Source organism: Mustelus asterias, chromosome 7 (genome assembly GCF_964213995.1).
Source record: "Mustelus asterias chromosome 7, sMusAst1.hap1.1, whole genome shotgun sequence".
Taxonomy (NCBI): domain Eukaryota; kingdom Metazoa; phylum Chordata; class Chondrichthyes; order Carcharhiniformes; family Triakidae; genus Mustelus; species Mustelus asterias.
Genome location: NC_135807.1, coordinates 4,081,306 through 4,105,784, shown reverse-complemented (window position 1 = coordinate 4,105,784; position 24,479 = coordinate 4,081,306). Strand labels below are relative to the sequence as shown.

The following is a 24,479-nucleotide window of genomic DNA, read 5'->3' as shown; positions in this document are numbered from 1 at the left end:
ATAGAATGGCGGAACAGACTCGATGGGCCGAATGGCTTCATTCTGCTCCTATATTTTATGGCTGGATTCAATCCCTGTACCGGCTGAGGTTGTATATGAAAGCCCTGCCTTCTCAACATTGCCTGAGGTGTAATGACCCTCAGGTTAAATCACCACCTGTCAGTCCCTATGGTCAGCTGGGACTATGGTGACATTAGTATCTCTGGGCCTTGCTTGTTCCTGAGTTAATATTTAATCCCTAGTGTCTCCAAGACAATCTGGAAGGTTGTTATCGCCTTCCAGCGTGAGGAGAGGCAGAATTCCCATTTCACCATTCCCAGCTTACAGTTCAAAACGCGAGCGCATCCCCGGATTGCAATCGAACCGATGGAGTTTACATGCACACAACCTGCTTTTGTGGTGCCGGAGGGGTTCCTCCCCAAACCCCAGCCTGTGCAGCTATTGTTTTGAAAAGAGGGAGAGGGATTGGGTCGGGGCTGGGCTGTCTGTGCGGAGTTTAAAGCAGGAGACTCCTGCTGTTTCGAGGTTTGTCCCCTGCGGCATACTGTGCTCTTTGTAAACAGGAACTCCCTCCCCTGGGGAATCCCTGTGTTAGTTACACACTCCGAATTGTTACATTGTAGTCACGCGCTGCACTGGAAGTCCCGCTGCTGCTCCCTGCTTACTGAGCTCTAACAGGTAAAACACAGCACTGCGGGGGGAGAGAGAGGGATAAAATCAACAAGTTAGCACAATTGTAATCATTCACTTTGTTGTGTCGCTGCCTCAGCCGATCACTGAGCCGGTGGCCGGGCGGTGTTGTGTTTTGTGAAGGATGCCAACTTTACTGAACTCCCAGTTCATCCTTCACTTGGCTGTAGCAATGCTTGCAGACCTGGAAATTTCTTAATTAAGAGAGGGCACAGATCTAAAGTAATGGGCAAAAAAGGGCAACCCCTCCCCGCCCCCCCTCCCCCCATTGAGGTAGAAAAACCCTTTCAGACAGCCAGTGGGTTCGGATCTGAAATGCAGAGTGCATGTGGGTGACATGACGGCACAGTGGGTTAGCACTGTTGCCTCACAGCACCAGGGACCCAGGTTCAATTCCCAGCTTGGATCACTGTCTGTGCAGAGTCTGCATGTCCTCCCTGTGTCTGCGTGGGTTTCCTCCGGGTGCTCTGGTTTCCTCCCACAGTCTGAAAGACGTGGTGGCTAGGTGCATTGGCTGTGCTAAATTCTCCCTCCGTGTACCTGAACAGGCGCTGGAGTGTGACGACCAGGGGATTTTCACAGTAACTTCATTGCAGTGTAAGCTGACTAATAAATAAGCTTTAAACTGCCTGAGTGTGGTGGAGTCAGCTTCAATCGAGGCATTCAAGAGGGCAATGTGCAGGGGTAAGGTTGGGGTGGGATAGCACGAGAGCACCCGGTACACACATGATGGACCAAATGGCAGCTTGCACTGGAATGATGAAGTGATTCTCAGAGCAGCTCATTGTGATAGAGCATGTGTCATTCAGGTTGATGGAGTAAACATGTTTACATGTGCTTCAGCTGTTCAAACCGGTGAGGGGTATGGGATGGGGAGAGACTGTTCCTGTTGGCAGAACGGCCAGGTATCAGAGACTGATTGCAGGTGAATGGCAAAAACCGATGACCACATTGATGAGGAAAACCTTTTTTTTATACACATTGAGTTGTTGGGATCTGGAAACATTGCCTCAGAGTGTGGTAGAGGCTAGATTTAATTGTGACTTTTGAAAGGGAATTGCAAAAGCACCTGATGTTCAGGGGAAAGGGGAGTGAAGCTAGTTGAGTTGTTGCAGAGAATCGGCAGGAACTTGGTGGGCTGAATGGCCTATGCTGTAATCATTCTATGATTCTATGGTTTTCAGAAGATCTGTCACTGCTGTTCCTGAGTCCCAGGTGTTTGGTGAGTGTGCTTGATAACATTCACAAAAACACAAACTCCAAAATAATATTTTCTTAATTGGTTTCAAAATGTGTATTTTCTGTATTGACAAAAGGATGGTATTTCAAAGTCAGAACGTTGTGTTGCAAATTGACAAAAACTTGGAAGTTTATCTCACTACGTAAGACCATAAGAATAGGAACAGGAGGAGGCCATTCAGCCCATACAGAATTGGTGCCGTACTTTCACATCATTGGAAAGATGGGATGGAAAAGTTCATCATGCATGTATCCGGGACCTTTCAGATTAAGAGTGAAGGTATTCTCAGATTGAGAATGAAGGGTTGGTGATGGTATTTGGTGTGAAAAAGTTACATCAATACGTCTATAGTGGACATTTCATAATTAGTTACCAACAACAAACCCTTATTGGGCCTGCTCAAAGATGAGGCAATTCCCCCTATTGCCTCTGCTCAGATACAGTGTTGGGCCTTGTTACTTGTGGCCTATAAGTATCTTCTAGAACACCTCCTTGGAACCCAGAGAGCCAACACTGACGCACTGTCGCCTCCTGATGCCCACAAGCCTGGCTCCTCTACCAACATCAGGACAAGTCATGAATGACCCTAAATATTTTGGAGATTCTGCCAATTTCCACAAGGCAGATTAAGGCCTGGACTGAAAAAGATCCAAGCTTATCTAAAATAAGGTATATGATCTGATACAGTGCCCTCTGAACCTTACCTAGCTGAGGAAGAGGAGTTTGGTGTTTCAGACAGGATCACTCTCTGGGGAAGTCCCAAGTAGTTGTTCCACCCCCCGGGGCATCATCTAATATTAATGGAACGACACGATGGCCACCTGGGAATATCAAAGATGAAGATGCTGCCGAGGAGTTAGCTCTGGCGGCTTGGCCTTGACTCTGAAATCACAGACTTGGTAAAGTAATGTGACCTGTGTCAGGAAAATCAAAACCTCCCTCCCTACACCCATGGGAGTGTCTGCTGCGAGACTGATGGGGTCTATTATGGTGGTGGGGCAGAAATTAAGCCCTCGGCTGAGAACTTCGATTTCATCTGGTTGAAGTGTGTAGTCCGACAAGTTGACAATGGACTTCCCTGCAGTGGTACTGTTTTCTACTGTGGTACCGGGGGAGGCTTGGTTGCTGCTGGTGGTGATGCCGAGTTTCTCGAGTTTCCTGTTCTTGGTGTGCATGTAGATGGTGTAGTTCCTTTGTCTCGTCTGCTTGGCAGAGTTTCGCAGCTGGTCTGCGTCCCGAGTGCAAGTTGAGAATATGGACTCTATCTTGGTTTCCAGGCTGCGGCGTTTGCTGTAGAGCTGGTGTACGAGGTGGTTGAGGAGTGTGAGAGAGGTGCGACGGCAAAGTCTCTCAGCGTAGTCTGTGTTATAGGTTGATCTGAGTGGGTTTGTGATCCGTAGTCCTTTTGGTATCTTGTTTGCTTTCTTGCATCTTTGTAGAAACTTGATGTCTGTGTCGATATGCGCGATCTTCTTGGAGATCCTCTCCACTTGGAGCCGGTAGGCCATGGACGTGTGTGCGTACGGACTTGCAGGGCCCTTTATGGGTTCCATGTTTTTAATCATGGAGGATTTTCACAGTAACTTCATTGCAGTGTTAATATCAGCCTACTTGTGACAAATAAATTAACCATGTGGTTGGAGGTGCATCGCATGGGCTCCATCCCAATGTTTCTGGTTACCCTACGATCGATAAATTACAGCAAAGTTTCTATACACACGGAATACCGGAAGTCCAGGTTATGATAACGGCACAGCTTCTACTAGCTGTGATTTCCAGAGCTTCGAATGGTATCTGATACATCTAAACTGCATCTAAATGGACTGGTGGAACGGGTGGTGCTCGGAAAACAACCGGTGGCATGCAAACTGGCACGATCTTTGTTTAACTGTGGGACCACATCTCACACAACAGGAATTGCCCCAGTGGAACTGCTGATGGGGTATCAGCTTCGGACAAGCCTGAGCCTGCTGTTCCCAATCCTGGTGGGGAGGGTGGAGTCCTAACCAGAAAACCAGGAAAAAAAACTCACCGTTCTGCAAGGGCAGAACATTTCAAATCGGTGATCTGGTTCTCCAGGGTGGCACAGTGGGTTAGCACTGCTGCTTCACAGCTCCAGGGACCTGGGTTCGATTCCCGGCTTGGGTCACTGTTTGTGTGGAGTTTGCACATTCTCCCCGTGTCTGCGTGGGTTTCCTCCCTCAGTCCAAAGATGTGCGGGTTAGGTGGATTGGCCATGCTAAATTGCCCCTTAGTGTCAGGGGGACTAGCTAGTGTAAATGCATGTGGTTATGGGGATAGGGTCTGGGTGGGGTTGCGATCAGTGCAGACTTGATGGGCCGAATGGCCTCCTTCTGCACTGTAGGGATTCTATGATTCTACGTAAGGAGCTTCAGGGATGGCATCACGTTAGGTCCCTGGGATCGTTATGGAGAAGACGGGGCCAGTATCCTATAAGGTTAATGTTCAGGGTAAAATGGTAAAGAAACATCGGGACCATCTCGTGGAGTGAGTTCATGCCTGAGCAGTCACTAACCGACCGCGAAGATTGCTGCCTCCGGTGTTAACCCACAGCCTGAAGCTGACTCCACGTTGGCCTCTCTGGATGACCAGGACACACAGATGGAAGCAGAGGAAGTTGGCATCCCGAGGAGGAGCCCACATCAATACTGTGCAACATTTCCTCCGGGACAGAGGGTTCCCTCTTTGGGTTCACACCACCAAACCCTGCCCTGCTTACCAGACCTCAGACAAACTGCTAAGCGGCAGAAAGGAACTTCTCTCAATGGGGGTGCTGGGGGAGAAATGGGCCTAAGAGGGGAGGGATGTTATGGCAGCCATGGTGGGTCATCGATAGATCTCCCTGTGGGTATTGTGGAGTACAAGCTCCCTTATTGAGTGAATGGAGTGAGCAGCCGGAGGATAAAACCCATTGCTCCAGCCTGGACAGTTGATGTAGGTCCCCGAGTATAGGCTTGTTTGCTGTAAGCTGCATGTGTGGCTCTGTCTTTGGTTATTAATAAAGGGTTTCTTGGTGATGGAAGTCTGGCCTTGGTGGAACTATTACAACTACCAAACCTTGTTTAAACTCAAACCAGGCAAGTTGATTCTGGTCAAAGCATTACTCTGAGGAATGGACCAGAGAATGGCTGTCAGCTATTTTGTTCATTCCAGACAGGTGCAATGTGTGTACCTGTTCTTTCTGTCTGCAAAGGACTGGGCTCCGTGTATTAATATATGTAGCTTTTAGTGTGCGTCAGTGTGCCACACTGCAAACCTGCCTGACAATCTTCAAATGATTGTCCGTAATTCTTGCAGACTCAGGATTATTTAGCAAATATTGTCCAATCTCAGAATCGCATCTAATGTTGGACATCTTGCTTTGAGTTTTGCAAGCACGAACTGGTTGGGTACATTCTGTATCTTGTCTGTTGTGAACAGTGGCGAGGACATGGACAATCCAGCAGTCTTTGGGATGTGCGGCCTACATACCTGGCATCACACTGGCACTGAAATTCATAGACCGCATCATTCATTTGTGTAACAGGCAGAATGTCTTTTCCGTTTGAGAGCAGCATCCTGAACGTGGTGAATAGGAATCGTGGTGCTGCTGCATAGCAACAGCGTGAAGCAGCTAGCTTCACCTGATGCTCACATTTTTGAGACGCCTTCGCCTTCCAGGGTACTCGGAGGTAGACGGGGCAGTTTTCAGGACTGTAAGTGATGGCCTTAGGTGAGTAATGACCTGGTCAGAGTAGCCATTATCCCGCAGGATGACTTTGATGTGCCCTATGTCAACACGGTGAGTAAGTGACCCGGGCACTATTTGTGACACTACCGATGAGGTGAATCTTATAGCGTGTGGAATTGTAGGAATCCCAGCGTGTGTATTGACCAGTGGGCTTGCAGTAGATGGTCCCAGAGAACCCCCTGGCAGATTTCTCAGCCAGTTCATAAGGGAAAGAGCTCATTTGACTGCTCCATTTCACTGGTGAATTTGAGTGCAGGAAGGAGCTCAGGGATGTGTGAGGAAATTCTTACACACAGGAGCACATTCACATACAGCAAATATATCATCTACGTATGGGAAATGGGCAAGGGATAGAATGCTGGTGGGTCTAGATCACTATGTTATAGTGCTGTAGCCACAAATCTCCATGGATTCATCAAGTGATTTGATTTATTATTGTCACGTAGCAATATACAGTGAAAAGTATTGTTTCTTGCGCGCTATCCGGACAAAGCATACCGTTGATAGAGAAGGAAAGGAGAGCGTGGAGAATGTAGTGCTACAGTCATAGCTAGGGTGTAGAGAAAGATCAACTTAATGCGAGGTAGGTCCATTCAAAAGTCTGATGGCAACAGCGAAGAAGCTGTTCTTGAGTCGGTTGGTACGTGACCTCAGACTTTTGTATCTTTTTCCCGATGGAACAAGGTGGAAGAGAGAATGTCCGGGGTGCGCGGGGTCCTTGATTATGCTGGCTGCTTGTCTACACTTCCCGCGGCCTCTGAAAGAGTCAGTGGATGGGAGGCTGGTTTGAGTGATGGACGGGGCTACATTCACAACCACGTGGACACGGCATTGCTATCGACCTGCAAGTCCTGCATGTCCTTTGCAAATGTGAAGGAATTCTTCACAATTACCTGGAAAACATTTAAGATAAAGACAAAATCCTGTGGATGCTGGAATCTGAGACAAAACATGCTGTAAAATCTCAGCGGGTTTGACAGCATCTATGGAGGGGGAACAGAGCTAACGTTTCGAGTCTAGAAGATCCTCTGAGGAAGGGTCACCCAGACTCGAAACGTTGGCTCTATTCTCTCTCCACAGGTGCTGTCAGACCTGCTGAGTTTCTCTAGCATTTTCTGTTTTCGTTTGTGGAAAATATGTGGCAACTTAGCCAACCATGTGACCAATTAATCTTGTGTAGAAATGGCCATGGATAAGAAAGGCTATAAGGGCACATCACTTTTGTGTGTCTTGGGCAATCCTTAGAAATGAGAACAGAGTGAGAACAAATCCTGTCAGATACCTCACCCGACAGCCCATTATTCTTACACAAGTCCGAGTGTTTTTCAAATTTGCTTTCGAGGCAGCCCGGGATTGCTAAGCAGCAGGTCTGACCGATACGATTTCTGACCCATCGTTAAGAATGGTGTGGATTTTGTTCATGTATTCTAGAAAGGGAAACCTGCTGTCCTTGCAGGGCCTTGGGCGAGATGTAACTCCCGTCCCACGCCAGCGTGGTGGACTATTCGGCCAGTCCAGGTGGTGGTTACCAAGTCATTTTGCTGCATCAAGGACATGGGGGATAGTATCTCTGGATCATTTGGCTGTGATTCACTTGTTTGATCACACATAGTGATGACACAACCAACACCATTAACCCTGTAAAGTCCCCACTGATAAATTCAGTCAATCAAACAACAAGATGCTAGTCTCAGTAATGGTGACCACGAAACTATCATCTATTGTTGTAAAAATCCATCTGGTTCACTAAAGGAAATCTGTCGTCCTTACCCGGTCTGGCCTACATGGGATTCCAGATCCGCAGCAATGTGGTTAACTCTTAACTGCCTCTGAGATGACTGAGAAAGCTACTCAGTTCAAGGGCAATTAGGGCTGAGCAACCAATGCTGACGCAGCCAATGACACCCACTCCCCATCAATGAATGAAAAAGAACATTTTGGGGCAAATCTCTGAGACCAAGTCTTGCAATGTTGGCACTGAAGCCCAAATGCATGGTCTATCTCGGCTTGCTCCACAGATCTCCATGGTGTTCATTGGTATCACTATCACCAGTTCCCCCACCATCAGCATACTGGAGGCTCCGGTTAACCAGGAACCCAACTGCACCGTTCGGTGGACCTGCACATTTCCAGATTACAACAGTAACTACATCTCATTGGCTGCTTAATTGGCAGAAAAGTACATTAAGTTGACATTGTCCAAGTGTTTGGGAAGTGGAAGTGTCTCTTTGCAGTTGGTCACATGTTCACGTATGAACTTCAGAGGATATTACTCAATGTTCCTTTCTTGGGCAATGGATATTTCCTTGTGTACATCTGCATTTGTTCATCTATGTTCCTTCTGAATGAAAAGACAGCAGGCAGCTGAGGATTCCCATGCTGCCAGAGTGCAAATGTATTTATTGTTGGAACCAGTTTGCCAGCTTTAAGAAAGAGAAAAGGTATACGTTTTTCAAAAACTTTTAAAGTTAAATCTTGGAATCTGGGTGTCGCTGGGTAGGCCAGCATTTATTGCCCATCTCTAATTGCCCCTTGAGAAGGTGGCGGTGAGTTGCCTTCTTGAATCACTATAGCCCATGTGGTGTAGGCACACCCACAGTGCTGTTAGGGAGGGAGTTCCAGGATTTTGACCCAGCGACCGTGAAGGAACGGCCAATATATTTCCAAGTCAGGATCGTGAGGGGAACCTCCAAGGTGGTGTTCCCAGGCATCTGCTGCCCTTGTCCTTCTAGATGGCAGAGGCCATGGGTTTGGAAGGTGCTGCCTAAGGAGCCTTGGTGAGTTGCTGCAGTGCATCTTGTAGACGATACACACTGCTCCTACTGTGCGTCGGTGGTGGAAGAAGTGAACTGATGGAGTGCCAATGAACTTATCCGCTTTGTCCTGGTTGTTGTTGGAGCTGCACTCATCCTGGTGCGGTGGGGGGCAGGGAAGGCAGAGGGACCTTCTCGTGAACCTGGGCCTGGCCAAACTCCCCACCAACAACAGGTCCAGGCAGTGGGTGACCAAGGGGACGTCCAACCCAACTGTCTTTCTGTGTACCGTGGCTAAATTTGTGGCTGGATGTCCCTGGAAAGGGAGCATGCAGTGTCCACTGGCATTGCAGACTAGGTTAGACAGTGTAGATTCTGGAAGAATGTTCCCAATAGTGGGGGAGTCCAGAACTACGGGTCATCATTTTAGAATTGAGGTGAGGAGAAATTTCTTCACCCAGAGGGTGGTGAATGTGTGGAATTCACTACCACAGAAAGTAGTTGAGGCCAAAACGTTGTGTGATTTCAGGAAGAAATTGGATATAGCTCTTGGGGCTAAAGGGATCAACGGATATGGGGGAAGGGGGCATCAGGATACTGAATTCGATGATCAGCCATGATCAAAAAGAATGATGGAGCAGGCTCAAAGGGCTGAATGGCCTCCTCCTGCTTCAAGTTTCTATGTTTCCGCGTTTGATGGGCACTGCAAGGACTGGGGTGCCTTATTATCCCTTTTAATCACTTTTTAGTTTGATGTTTCATCGGTGATTTTGTCTATCGGTTTGTTTGATTTGGTTTAATTGGCTTCATACAAAAGTGTTGGAGCTGCATCCATCCAGGCAAGTGGGGAGCATTCCATCACACTCCTGACTTGTGCCGTGTAGATGGTGGACAGGCTTTGGGGAGTCAGGGAGATGAGTCACTCACCACAGGATTCCCAGCCTCTGACTTGCTCTGTCTGGTACCCACAGTATTTATATGGCTGGGTCCAGTTCAATTTTTAAAAATTTATTGTCACAAGTAAGGCTTACATTAACACTGCAGTGAAGTTACTGTGAAATTCCCCTAGTCGCCACACTCCGGCGCCTGTTCGGGTCAATGCACCCTAACCAGCACATCTTTCAGAATGTGGGAGGAAACCGGAGCACCCGGAGGAAACCCACGCAGACACGGGGAGAACGTGCAGACCCCACACAGACAGTCACCCAAGATGGGAATGGAACCCAGGTCTGTGGCACTGTGAGGCAGCAATGCTAACCACCATGCCGTCTCAATTCAATCAGGAAAGGTTGAACAGGCTGGGCCTTATTACCTATAAAAGAGAAGGCCGAGGGGGTGACCTGTTCAAGGCCTTTCACTCTGTGAGAGGATTTGATAAATTTATTTATTAATCTGAGAGCCCAAGCATCTATTAGAATAACAGAACACCTGCTCCCCAGAGAAAACATTGTTTGGCAGTTCAGGTTCTCTGATCTCTGCATCCATTTCACAAAGTTCAAGGCCCTCCAGCCCCCTTCACCCTCCAAACACTCCCCACGCTCCATCCATGCCATCTCATGTCCCCAACCCCACCCACCCCCTCAGGCCTCCTATGCCAGGCTGTGCTCTGTCACCCACCCAATTTTATGTATGCATTAACACTGCAATGAAGTTACTGTGAAAAGCCCCTAGTTGCCACACTCCGGCGCCTGTTCGGGTAACACTGAGGGAGAATTTAGCACAGCCAATGCACCCTAACCAGCACGTCTTTTGGACTGTAGGAGGAAACCAGGGCACCCGGAGGAAACCCACACAGACACGGGGAGAATGTGCAGACTCCACACAGACAGTGACCCAGGCCAGGAATCAAACCTCTGTCCCTGGTGCTGTGAGGCAGCAGTGCTAACCGCTGTGCCACCGGGCCACACCAAGGGTCAGAGGCAGAAGGCTTAAGTCATCGGCAAAGACACCAGCCTGAACTTTCACCGAGTGGAGTTGACTCAGTAGCCCTTTAAAAATGGGGTTGAGTCCTGATTCCTGACCTTGTTCCCGGGTTGTCTGATTATCTGGAGTGCCTTTAAAAGGCACGGGCCTGTTTCCTGTCAGAAGCTCAGACCCAGCACTCCTGACGCGCTGGCTCTGGTTCAGAGATGGGCATGTTCTACTCCTCTGCAATGTCCGTGGAGCCAAGCTGGATTTTCATAGTTTGTGGCCCTTCAGGAGAGTTGTGAACCCCAGCCTGCGTGAGGGGGCCTTTTTAAAAGGTAAGTTCAAAAAGTCCCCCTATGCCCCCCATGCCAAGCTCTGCCACTTCCATGCCCATTCCACTGTACGCTCTCTACACCCAATACACATCACACTGTCAAGGGGAATATCTAAAAAAAGCTTTGAGAAAATATACTCAGTTGATGAGTTTCTCCCGTTGGGAGGGAGTCGGGGGGAAAAAGTCCTGGATTGAAAGTTAATACACGTGTAAATCCTTCAGTTTCAAGTTTCAAAAACCACAAACACTTGAATCCAATTGGTCTTGAATAAACATTGTGAAATTGCCGCAGAGATCAGAGAACCTGATCTGCCAATCAAACAATGTTTTCTCTGGGGAGCAGGTGTTCTGTGATTCTAATAGATGCCTGGGCTCTCAGCCATGCTACATAAAATTGGGTGGCTGGCAGAGCGTTGCATAGGAGGTCTGAGGGGGTGAGTGGGGGGGGCATGAGGTGGCATGGATGGGGCATTGCGAGTGTTTGGAAGGTGAAGGGGGTTGGCGGGCCTTTGTGGCTTTTTTTGGTGAATGGGACAGAGTCCCACGGCACTGAGGTAGGCCTTTTAAACAGCCCCTCTGCCTGCCTCCGCACTTCCTGCCAGGTTGGCCAGCCCGACTCCATCTCGCTCCCAGCCCCCATCAATGAAGATCCTGTCTTGGTGGGCACTTTCTCCTGAGGGGGGTATTTTCCTGACTCCATGGGCGGCACGGTGGCACAGTGGTTAGCACTGCTGCCTCATAGCTCCAGGGTCCCAGGTTCGATTCCCGGCTTGGGTTACTGTCTGTGTGGAGTTTGCACGTTCTCCCCATGTCTGCGTGGGTTTCCTCTGGGTACTCCGGTTTCTCCCACATTCTGAAAGCTGTGCTGGTTAGGTGGATTGGCCGTGCTAAATTCTCCCTCAGTGTACCCGAACAGGCACCGGAGTGTGGCGACTAGGGGATTTTCACAGTAACTTCATTGCAGTGTTAATGTAAGCCTGCTTGTGACTAATAAATAAAGTTCAAAACTTTAAATCTTGAGGATTAAAACCTAGGCCAAAGTGCAGCGACATTTTTATGCAATGAGCAGTCAGGATTTGCAGTGTGCTGCTCGGATAACAACTCAATAGTGTCCTTGAACAGGCAATTGAATGAATATTTGACTAGAACAAACTCTGGAATGGAGAAAGAGTGGGACATCACTGGATTTCTCTTCCAAAGACCCAGTTCAGCCTCGATGGGCCAAATGGCCTCCTCCTGCACTGTGCCATTCAATTATTCTCGATAAACAAATAGGAGATAAGAATACATTGATGGGATGAGATGAAATAAAGTGGGAGGAAGCTTGCATGGAGCGTAAACATCAACATAGACCAGTTGGGCTGAAAGGCCTATTCTGTGTTGAAGGATTTATGTAATTCCGTGTAAAATATTCTCCCGACAATACCCTCCACTTTGGCCTCTCTTGGTTCCACTCGTAACAGTTCAGTGCTGGCGAGAAGATCTCCTGTTGTGGCTTCTCTTCTTGCAACCTTGTGGCTGGAGCTCTCCAAGCGTCGCACATTTTGGAGAGACAGTGATAATGTCACTGGGCTAGTAATCCATTAAAACTAGCCCCTCAAGAGGGCAGATGGGGCCTCGGTTTAGAGTCAGAGTTCTACAGCGCAAAAAGAGACCCTTCGGCCCATCATGTCTGCACCAGTCATCAAGCACCTATCTATTCCAGTTCCATTTTCCAGCACGTGTTCTTCTTCAGCCTTGTGCACCATCCAAAAGAGGACAGTGCAGCACTCCCTCCCTCAGTCGCGCACTGGCCTGTCAGCCTGCATTATGTACTCAGTTCTCTGGAGGAATATGGAGTGTGTGTACCTGTAGGATTCAGACAGAGAAATGAGAGCTCTTCTCACTGATCCATGGTTGACACTGTATGTTGGGTACCAAATCTTGCTCAGTTCTGCTAAATTGTGTAGATTGCCAAGTTTGCTTGTGTCCCAAGCATTGTGACATCCCCACATTGTTATGTAATCTTTTCGCAAGTTTCAAAGCAGTTCGAACTTGGGGAAGTGAGATTACATTTGATTGAATTGCTGTAAATTGGCTGTTAACAAAACCGAAAATCTGTTTTATAAAGTATTTGGGATCCTGGGCTTTATACATAGAGGGTTTACTAGGATGTTACCGGAACTTGATGGTTTGAGTTACAAGGAGAGGCTGGATAGACTGGGACTTTTTTCTCTGGAGTGTAGAAGGCTGAGGGGTGATCTTATAGAGGTCTATAAAACAATAAGGGGCCTTTTCCCAAAGGTAGAAGAGTCTAAAACTAGAGGGGATAGGTTTAAGGTGAGAGGGGAGAGATACAAAAGGATTCAGAGGGGCAACCTTTTCACACAGAGGGTGGTGAGTGTCTGGAACGAGCTGCCATAGATAGTAATAGAGGCGGGTACAATTTTGTCTTCAAAAAGCATTTAGATAGTTACACGGGTAAGATGGGTATAGAGGGATATGGGCCCATTGAGGGCAATTGGGACTAGCTGAGTGGTTAAAAACTGGGCAGCATAAACAAGTTGGGCCGAAGGGCCTGTTTCCATGCTGTAAACCTCGATGGCTCTATGACTGGTGAACAAAAAAAGTGAAATTAAGGAAAGAAAGGGGGTTAGAATTGGGATTATTGTGTTTTATTTGCTGTGTTCATTTAGTTTTCATCACTGCAGTCTGTGATAAAATGATATTGAAATATTCTGATCTGTTGTACAAAGAAAATATTCTGGGGCTTCACTTGCCGCTCGTGGAGCGCACGGTAATGTCAGTTTCCCCTTGGGGTCCAACATTAGTGACCATGCTTTCAGCTACCTGGGCCTGAACTCCAGTATCATTCGCTGAAATCTCTCTGCCTCTCTCGCCTCCTGTAAGAAGCTCCAGTGATTTCTGCTGGGATTTCAGCGGCACACCAGGAGGAGCAGGGAATGACTGACAGCAACCTCCCTAACTCCACCTGTGTGGAGTCCAGACCTGCCCCTTACTTACACAGCCAGTGACTGCAGACGGCTTTGTGTTGTTCTAACCGTGGGATCCAGGACAAATGCGGGGACTAGCTTAGTGGTTTAAAAAAAAGGGCGGCATGGACAAGTTGGGCCGAAGGGCCTGTTTCCATGCTGTAAACCTCTGTGACTCTATTTGGTGTTGAGCAGAGGTAGAGAGGAACAGCAACAACAACTGATGTTTGTATAACGCCTTTACTGCAGTGAAGCATCTCAAAGAGCTTCTCAGGGATATTATAAAACAATGTTTGACACAGAGGCACACTGGAGATATTGGGCAGGATTTTACAGCCTTGATCGTCCCAAAACTGTAAAAATACCACCCAAGGTCAACAGACCTTCCCGTTGTCCGCCCCTCGCCCACTCCGATCCCCGTGGCTGACGAGGGGGGGGGGTAAAATTCCAGCCATTAGCTCAGGTGACCAAAAGCTTGGTCAAAGAGAGAGGTTTTACTGAGCATCTGAAAGGAGGAAAGCGAGGTAGAGAGACGGTGAGGAATGCGGAAGGAATTTCCCAGCTTGGGGCCCAGGCAGCTGAGAGCACAGCTGCCGATGGTGCAGTGATTAAAATCGCGATGCTCCAGACCATTATTAGATGAGTGTGGATACCTCAGAGGGCTGTGGGGCTGGAGGAGATTCCAGACATCTGCTGAATGTTCAGACATCACTGGCTAGGCTCCAGCTGAAGTATTGTGTCTCATTCTGGGCAACCACACTTTAGGAAGGATGCCAAGGCCTTAGAGAGAGTGCAGTGTAGATTGACCAGAATTGTAAAGGTCAATTTATGGGGTGTGGGCGTCACTGGCTAGGCCAGCTAATAGTGCCCGTCGCTAATCTCCCTCAAGAAGGTGGAGGTGAGCTGCCTTCTTGAACCACAGTAAGAAGTCTAACAACACCAGGTTAAAGTCCAAAAGGTTTATTTGGTAGCAAAAGCCACACAAGCTTTCGGAGCTCCAAGCCCCTTCTTCAGGTGAGTGGGAATTCTGTTCACAAACAGAGCATATAAAGACACAAACTCAATTTACATGAATAATGGTTGGAATGCAAATACTTACAACTAAAACAACGTGAAACAAAACAAAACAAAAACTCACGTTGTTTTGTTTCTTAAAGACTTGATTAGTTGTAAGTATTCGCATTCCAACCATTATTCATGTAAATTGAGTTTGTGTCTTTATATGCCCTGTTTGTGAACAGAATTCCCACTCACCTGAAGAAGGGGCTTGGAGCTCCGAAAGCTTGTGTGGCTTTTGCTACCAAATAAACCTGTTGGACTTTAACCTGGTGTTGTTAAACTTCTTACTGTGTTTACCCCAGTCCAACGCCGGCATCTCCACTTCTTGAACCACTACAGTGCTATTAATGGTGCTGTTCCAGGATTTTGACCCAGTGCCAGTGAAGGAACGATGACATACAACGGGTGTGTGATCTAGAAAGCACTGCCTGAAAGGGCGACAGAAGCAGACTCAATGAAAGCTTCAAAATGGACCCAGATAAATAGTGAGACTATTTGGGATAGCACAGTCAAAGAGCTAGGATGATACAATGGGCTGAATGGCCTCCTCCTGCACTGTCAGATTCTATGATTGGACCACACTTTCCTATTCCTTCAATTAAGTAGAAATGCATCTTAAAAGTTGCTGAAAAATTCTGGAACCGGATTGTGTCTCGCTCTCGCTCTCTCTGAACCTCTACAGTTCATGTGGTGCGGTAACCACTACTTTGGTGGTGATGTTTGCAGTGGGAACCTGTGAGGAGGCACGACCGACAACTGTAAATGGTGAGAACACCAACTAACCAAAATAGCCCTCTGGTGAACCAAAGAGTCATAGTCCCTCCCATTAGGGTGTACCACACTCACAGTGCTGTTAGCGAGGGAGTTCCAGGATTTGACCCAGCCACAGTGAAAGAACGGTGATATTTTCCAAGTCAGGATGGTGAGCGACTTGGAGGAGAACCTCCAGGTGGTGGTGTTCCCAGGTATCTGCTGCCCTTATCCTTCGAGATAGTAGTGGTTGTGGATTTGGAAGGTGCTACCTTGGTGAGTTGATAAAGTGCATCTTGTGGATAGTACACACTGCTGTCACTGTGTGTTAGTGGTGGAAGGACTGGATGTTTGTGGATGGGGTGCCAATGTAGTGAGCTGCTTTGTCCTGGATGGTGTTGAGCTTCTTGTGTTGTTGGAGCTGCGTCCATCCAGGCAAGTGGAGAGTATTCCATTACACTCCTGACTTGTGCCTTGTAGATGGTGGACAGACTCTGGGGAGTCAGGAGGTGGGTTATTCGCTGCTGAATTCCCAGCCTCTGACCTGCTTTTGTAGCCACTGTGTTTATATGGCTGGGCCCAGTTCAGTTTCTGGTCAATGGCAATCCACAGGACTTCGATATTCGGGGATTCAGTGATGGTAATGCCATTGAATATCAACGGGAGATGGTTTGATTCTCTCTTTTTGTTGGAGATGGTCATTGCCTGGCACTTGTGCACTGAGAATGTTATTTGCCACTTGTCAGCCCAAGCCGGGATACTGTCCAGGTCTTGCTGCATTTGAACATGGACTGCTTCAGCATCTGAGGAGTCGCGAATGGTGCTGAACATTGTGCAATCATCGGTGAACATCCCCACTTCTGACCTTATGATGGAGGGACACTCCCTTGAGCGACTAATGCAGTGATGTCCTGGAGCTGAGATAATTAACCTCCAACCACCACAACCATCTTCCTTTGTGCCCAGGTATGACTCCAACCAGGAGAGATTTTCCCCCGATTCCCATTGATTCCAGTTTTGCTGGGGCTCCTTGATGCCACACTGGGTGAAATGCTGCCTTGATGTCAAGGGCAGTCACTCTCACCTCACCGGCCCTTTAGTGAGTAATTAATTACTTCAGTGCACTTGTAAACATCTAAACTGGTAAATTGTGTACCTGAACCCTGCTTCATTGATATTTCTTGACAACTTTTACACCTGTCTGCTATAAGTGAGATTAGAAAGAATACAATTAATTTTTGATTTGATTTATTATTGTCACATGTATTAACATACAGTGAAAAGTATTGTTTCTTGGGTGCTATACAGACAAAGCACACCGTTCATAGAGAAGGAAGGAAGTGAGTGCAGAATGTAGTGTTACAGTCATAGCTAGGGTATAGAGAAAGATCAACTTAATGCAAGGTAAGTCCATTCAAAAGTCTGACAGCAGCAGGGAAGAAGCTGTTCTTGAGTCGGTCGGTACGTGACCTCAGACTTTTGTACCTTTTTCCTGAAGGAAGAAGGTGGAAGAGAGAATGTCCGGGGTGCGTGGAGTCCTTGATTACATTGGCTGCTTTGCCGAGGCAGTGGGAAGTGTAGACAGAGTCAATGGATGGGAGTCTGGTTTGCCTGATAATTAATACAATTAATTTTTATATTCCTGCTGTAAACTGCTTCACGTTGCCTCAGTGAAGGCCCCGCCATGTTTCACTGCGGGACAGGTGAGGAGGTCCAGCAGGTTCGATCCCTGCCCCCTCACATATCAAACATCAGTATGGATATTGTGGGGATGGGGGATTGCAGAAAGACTACCCCTGCAGTCCCAGCATTTGGGTGTAATTTTGTTCGTATGGGTGGTACGTGCTTTGTATAAGTTTAACCCCAGACATTTTCTGTAGCAGGGTTTGACTTGTTTGTCGAAATTGTTTCTACTGTAAGCACTGCTGCAAATTCCTGAATCCTGAACTTCCTAATTCACAGACCACCATCAGTAAGGATAGGCAACAACCCCTCCTCCAAGATCATCCTTAGCACCGGTGCCCCACAAGGCTGTGTTAGAATCATAGAATCATAGAACCCTACAGTGCAGAAAGAGGCCATTCGGCCCATCGAGTCTGCACCGACCACAATCCCACCCAGGCCCTACCCCCATATCCCTACATATTTTATCCACCAATCCCCCTAACCTACGCATCTCAGGAAACTAAGGGGCAATTTTTTTTTTTATCACGGCCAATCAACCTAACTTGCACATCTTTGGACTGTGGGAGGAAACCGGAGCACCCGGAGGAAACCCACGCAGACACGAGGAGAATGTGCAAACTCCACACAGACAGTGACCCGAGCCGGGAATCGAACCCAGGTCCCTGGAGCTGTGAAGCAGCAGTGCTAACCACTGTGCTACCGTGCCGCCGTGTTCTCAGCCCCCTACTATACTCCTTATACACCTATGACTGTGCGGCCAAATTCCCCTTCTATTCGATTTACAAGTTTGCTGATGACACCACTGTAGTGGGTCGGATCCAGATAGAGAATCTGGTGAACTGGTGCGATGACAATAATCTCTTCCTCAATGTCAACAAGACGGAATAGATAGTCATCGACTTCAGGAAGTGTAGTGGAGAACATGCCCCTGTCTACATCAATGGGGACGAAGTGGAAATGGTCGAGAGCTTCAAGTTTCTAGGTGTCCAGATCACCAACAATCTGTCCTGGTCCCTCCACGCTGATGCTATAGTTAAGAAAGCCCACCAACACCTTTACTTTCTCCGGCTAAGGAAGTTTGGTATGTCTGCTATGACTTTCACCAACTTTTACGGATACATCGTTGAAAGCATTCTTTCTGGCTGTATCACAGCTTAGTATGGCTCCTGCTCTATCCAAGAAACTACAAAAGATTATAAATGAAGCCCAGTCCATTATGCAAACCAGCCTCCCATCCATTGACTCTGTCTACACTTCCGCTGCCTCGGCAAAGCAGCCAGCATAATTAAGGACCCCACACATCCCAGATATTCTCTCTTCCATCTTCCGTCGGGAAAAAGATACAAAAGTCTGAGGTCACGTACCAACTGACTCAAGAACAGTTTCTTCCCTGCTGCTGTCAGACTTTTGAATGGACCTACCTCGCACTAAGTTGATCTTTCTCTACACCCTAGCTATGACTGTAACACTACATTCTGCACTCTTTCCTTCACCATGAACGGTATGCTTTGTCTGTATAGCGCGCAAGAAACAATACTTTTCACTGTATTCTAATACATGTGACAATAATAAATCAAATCAAATTTGGGCAATCCTAGAATGGTTACAGTGCAGAAAGAGGCCAGTCAGCCTGCTGTGTCTCTGCTGCCTCTCCACAAGAGCAAACTCACCCAAACCCATGGCTTCACCGTTTCACCTGGGCTGCATATATTTTTGAAAGTAGGCCATTCAGACCAAGTCTGCACCAGCTCTGTGACAGACTATCTTACCTGTATCTCTTGATGTCATTATTATCCAGAAATCTATCATAAATTCATAAGATATAGGAGCAGAATTAGGCCATTCAGCCCATCGAGTCTGCTCCGCCATTCGATCATGGCTGATATCATCCTCATCCCCATTTTCCTGCCTTCTCCCCTTAACCCTTCAACCCATTCCCAATTAAAAATCTGTCTAACGCCTCCTTAAATTTACTCTGTCCCAGCATCCACTGCACTTCGGGATAGCGAATTCCACAGATTCACTACCCTTTGGGAGAAGTAGTTTCTCCTCAACTCTGTTTTAAATTTGCTGCCCCTTATCCTAAGACTATGACCTCTCATCCTAGAATGCTCCACAAGAGGAAGCATCCGCTCCACGTCTACTTTATCCATACCTTTTATCATCTTGTATACCTCAATTTGATCTCCCCTCATTCTTCTCAATTCCAGAGAGTCTCGGCCTAAACTATTCAACCTCTCTTCATGCGACAAATCCCCTCATCTCTGGAATCAATCGAGTGAATTTCTGTCTTGGACATACTCAATGATTGAGTTTCCTCTGGGGTAGAGAATTCCAGCCTCTTAAGTGAAGAAATTCCTCCTCATCTCCGTCATAGAAGGGATCTGGGAAGTGTGGATTGGCACAGGCTGTTCTCTGGTAAGGATGTAAATGGAAAGTGGGAGGCCTTCAAAGGAGAAATTTTGAGAGTGCAGAGTTTGTATGTTCCTGTCAGGATTAAAGGCAAAGTAAATAGGAATAAGGAACCTTGGTTCTCGAGGGAGATTGTAACACTGATTAAGAGGAAGAGAGAGTTGTATGAAATGTACAGGCAGCAAGGAACACATCAGATGCTCGAGGAGTATAAAAAGTGCAAGAAGCTATTTAAGAGGGAAATCAGGAGGGCTAAAAGAAGACATGAGGTTGCTTTGGCAGACAGAGTGAAGGAAAATCCAAAGAGCTTCTATAGGTATGTTAGGAGCAAAAGGATAGTGAGGGATAAAATTGGTCCTCTTGAAGACCAGAGTGGTAGACTGTGTATGGAACCAAAAGAGATGGGGGAGATACTAAATGGTTTTTTTGCATCCGTATTTACTGAGGAAACGGGCATGGAGTCTACGGAAATAGGGCAAACTGGTAGGGAGGCCATGGAAGCTTTACAGATTAAAGGGGAGGAGGTGCTCGCTGTCTTGAGGCAAATCAGAGTGGATAAATCCCCAGGACCGGACAGGGTATTCCCACGGACCTTGAGGGAAGCTAGTGTTGAACTTGCAGGGGCCCTGGCAGACATATTTAAAATGTCAGTATTCACGGGGGAGGTGCCGGATGATTGGAGGGTGGCTCATGTTGTTCCGTTGTTTAAAAAAGGTTCCAAAAGAAATCCGGGAAATTATCGGCCAGTAAGTTTGACGTCGGTGGTGGGCAAGTTATTGGAAGGTGTGATACGGGATAGGATCAACAAATATTTGGATAGACAGGGACTTATTAGGGAGAGTCAACATGGCTTTGTGCGTGGTAGGTCATGTTTGACCAATCTATTAGAGTTTTTCGAGGAGGTTACCAAGAAAGTGGATGAAGGGAAGGGGGTGGATGTTGTCTACCTGGATTTCAGCAAGGCCTTTGACAAGGTCCCTCATGGGAGGTTAGTTAGGAAGGTTCAGTCGATAGGTATACATGGGGAGGTAGTAAATTGGATTCGACACTGGCTCAATGGAAGAAGCCAGAGAGTGGTTGTGGAGGATTGCTTCTCTGAGTGGAGGCCTGTGACTAGTGGTGTGCCACAGGGATCGGTGTTGGGTCCATTGTTGTTTGTCATCTATATCAATGATCTGGATGATAATGTGGTAAATTGGATCAGCAAGTTTGCTGATGATACAAAGATTGGAGGTGTAGTGGACAGTGAGGAAGGTTTTCAAAGCTTGCAGAGGGATTTGGACCAACTAGAAAAATGGGCTGAAAAATGGCAAATGGAATTTAACGCAGACAAGTGTGAGATATTGCACTTTGGAAGGACAAACCAAAGAAGAACGTACTCGGTAAATGGTAGGACTCTGAAGAGTGCAGTTGAACAGAGGGATCTGGGAATACAGGTACAGAATTCCCTAAAAGTGACGTCACAGGTGGATAGAGTCGTAAAGAGTGCCTTTGGTACATTGGCCTTTATAAATCAGAGTATCGAGTATAAAAGTTGGAGTGTTATGGTAAGGTTATATAAGGCATTGGTGAGGCCGAATTTGGAGTATTGTGTACAGTTTTGGTCACCTAGTTACAGGAAGGATGTAAATAAGATTGAAAGAGTGCAGAGAAGGTTCACAAGGATGTTGCCGGGACTTGAGAAGCTGAGTTACAGAGAGAGATTGAATAGGTTGGGACTTTATTCCCTGGAGCGTAGAAGATTGAGGGGAGATTTGATAGAGGTGTATAAGATTTTGATGGGTATAGATAGAGTGAATGCAAGCAGGCTTTTTCCGCTGAGGCTCGGGGAGAAAAAAACCAGAGGGCATGGGTTAAGGGTGAAAGGAGAAAAGTTTAAAGGGAATATTAGGGGGGGCTTCTTCACGCAGAGAGTGGTGGGAGTGTGGAATGAGCTGCCGGATAAAGTGGTAAATGCGGGGTCACTTTTAACGTTTAAGAAAAACTTGGACGGGTTCATGGATGAGAGGGGTGTGGAGGGATATGGTCCAAGTGCAGGTCAGTGGGACTAGGCATAAAATAGTTCGGCACAGACAAGAAGGGCCAAAAGGCCTGTTTCTGAGCTGTAATTTTCTATGGTTCTATGGTAAATGGCCTTCCCGTTATGAAGAGGAATTTCTTCTCTCTGAGGGCTGAGAGTCTTTGGAACTCTTTGTCACAGAGAGCTGTGGGGACAGAGTCCTTGTGTATATTTAAGGCTGAGATAGAGATTTTTAATCAGTAAGGGAATCAAGGGTTATGGGGAAAGGGCAGGAAAGTGGACATGAGAAATATCGGATGAGCCATGATCCTATTGAATGGCAGAGCTGGCTCTAGGGGCCGAATGGCCTCCACCTGTTCCTATTTCTTATTGTGATCACCCAGAGCTTATTACCTTTATGGTTCTGCTTTTTAATTCATCCCTTAATGGCTCATATTCCTTGTTCTCAGTCCTGTGAATGTCGTTGGGACCACATGGACCATGACAACTGGATTGTCCCCCTCCCACCAGCCCAGACCAGATATCCTGAACTCTGACACTGGACAGGCAGCATCGCCGTCTAGACTCGCTTCATTCCTATTTACTCCTCCACTTGAATAGCATCCTGTTTTATGGTCAGCTTGCTCATCCACTCTGCAGTCCCTGCCCTCATCTGGACAACATGCAACAAGGGTAGGTCTTATGAGGAAAGATTGAGGGAGCTAGGGCTGTTCTCTCTGGAGCGGAGGAGGCTGAGGGGAGACTTAATAGAGGTTTATAAAATGATGAAGGGGATAGATAGAGTGAACGTTCAAAGACTATTTCCTCGGGTGGATGGAGCTATTACAAGGGGGCATAACTATAGGGTTCGTGGTGGGAGATATAGGAAGGATATCAGAGGTAGGTTCTTTACGCAGAGAGTGGTTGGAGTGTGGAATGGACTGCCTGCAGTGATAGTGCAGTCAGACACTATAGGAACATTTAAGCGGTTATTGGATAGGCACATGGAGCACACCAGGATGATAGGGAGTGGGATAGCTTGATCTTGGTTTCAGATAAAGCTCGGCACAACATCGTGGGCCGAAGGGCCTGTTCTGTGCTGTATGTTCTATGTAACCCCAAACTTGTTGGACAATTGAAGGGGCTGAGGTTCCTCCAATTCTACCTTCCTGATCCCCTTACCTGCCTCACTTGTGGCACAGTGGTTAGCACCGCTGCATCACAACGCCGGGGACCTGGGTTCAATTCCCGGGTTGGGTCACTGTTTGTGTGGAATTTGCACGTTCTTCCCGTGTCTACGTGGGTTCCTCCGGATGCTCCAGTTTCCTCCCACAGTCCGAAAGACGTGCTGGTTAGGTGCATTGACCCGAACAGGCGTTGGAGCGTGGCAACTAGGGGAATTTCACAGTAACTTCATTGCAGTGTTAATGTCAGCCTTACTTGTGACTAATAGATAAATAAACTTGCAGTCACACCCCCCCGTCCCTGACCATTGACCATGGGAGGCGATGGGCTAGTGGTATTATGGCTGGACTATTCATCCAGAAACTCAGCTCATGTTCTGGGGACCCGGGTTCGAATCCCGCCACGGCAGATGGTGGAATTTGAATCCAATAAAAAAAATGTGGAATTAGGAATCTACTGATAACCATGAAACCATTGTTGATTGTCGGAAAAACCAATCTGGTTCACTCATGTCCTTTAGGGAAGGAAACCTAAGGTCGTTACCTGGTCTGGTCTACATGTGACTCCAGAGCCACACCAATGTGGTTGACTCTCAACTGCCCTCCAAGAGCAACAAGGGATGGGCAATAAATGCTGGCCAGCCGGTGATGCCCGTGTCCCACGAATGAATAAAAAGAAATCAGAAGACCCTATCCTAAGGGGTGTGACTGGTATAAAGTCTGAGTAATTTCATTGCCCCTCAGTGTCTGCAGCTCAGCCTCCAGCTCAGTAGAGCTGAGATGAAATTCCCTGAGCTGTGGACACTTACAAGTAACATTTATTTATTAGTCACAAGTAAGGCTTACATTAACACTGCAATGAAGTTACTTTGAAGTTCCTCTAGTTGCCACAGTCCGGCACCTGTCCGGGTCAATACACCTAACCAGCACGTCTTTCAGACTGTGGGAGGAAACCGGAGCACCCGAAGGAAACCCACGCAGACACGGGGAGAATGTGCAGACTCCACACAGACAGTGACCCAAGCCGGGAATCGAACCCGGGTCCCTGGCGCTGTGAGGCAGCAGTGCTAACCACTGCGCCACAGTGCCGCGCCGACATGGTTGTCTTATATCGCATTGGTGTCCATAAGCTTTCAGCAACACGCTAATTGTTAAGACAATGGCAACTAGATCAATGAATGGAGATTAGCAATGCCATTTCTCCTGTTTTTTCTATCAGAAATGTACATTTTTCTTTCTATCTCTTTTCTCTCTCCTAATCCAATTTTTCATTCTCTCTCTCTCTCTCCCTCTTCTGTACTTGATTTGATTCAAATTCACCCAATTTCTTTCTCCATTGTTCCTCTGTTCGTTTTCCAATTCTTGAATCTTATTGATTAAGGAGTAAAAGCAAATTAGTGCAAATGCTGGAATCTGAAATCAAAAGAGAAAACACTGGAAAATCTCAGCAGGTCCGGCAGCATCTGTACGGAGAGAAAAGAGCTGACGTTTCGAGTCCAGATGACCCTTTGTCAAAGGCAGAGAAAGTGGGAGATATTTATACTGCAGGGGGAGGGAATGAAAGATGAGTCATAGCCGCAGAGGAAAAGACTGCTAATGGCTGTCCACAGAAAGAATAAAGGGTGTGAATGGCCAAACGGCAGAGAAGCTGAAATCAGAGGGTAAACTGTGACAGATGAAGATGTGGGAGAGAGGGTGGGAGAGAGGTAAAATTGAGAAAAACGGAAGCAAAGGGGGAGAA

General features: G+C 47.2%; 1 protein-coding gene across 1 annotated transcript in view; it reads left to right on the top strand.

Annotated features, from left to right (window-relative positions):
• The first annotated feature begins 597 nt into the window (after positions 1-597).
• The window catches only part of osbpl1a (oxysterol binding protein-like 1A), a 314,225-nt gene continuing 290,343 nt past the window's right edge, over positions 598-24,479 (top strand). Inside the window, exon 1 of the mRNA XM_078215603.1 lies at positions 598-678. The gene's annotated coding sequence lies outside the window, so the exon portion shown is untranslated. The remainder of the gene's footprint in view (positions 679-24,479) is intronic.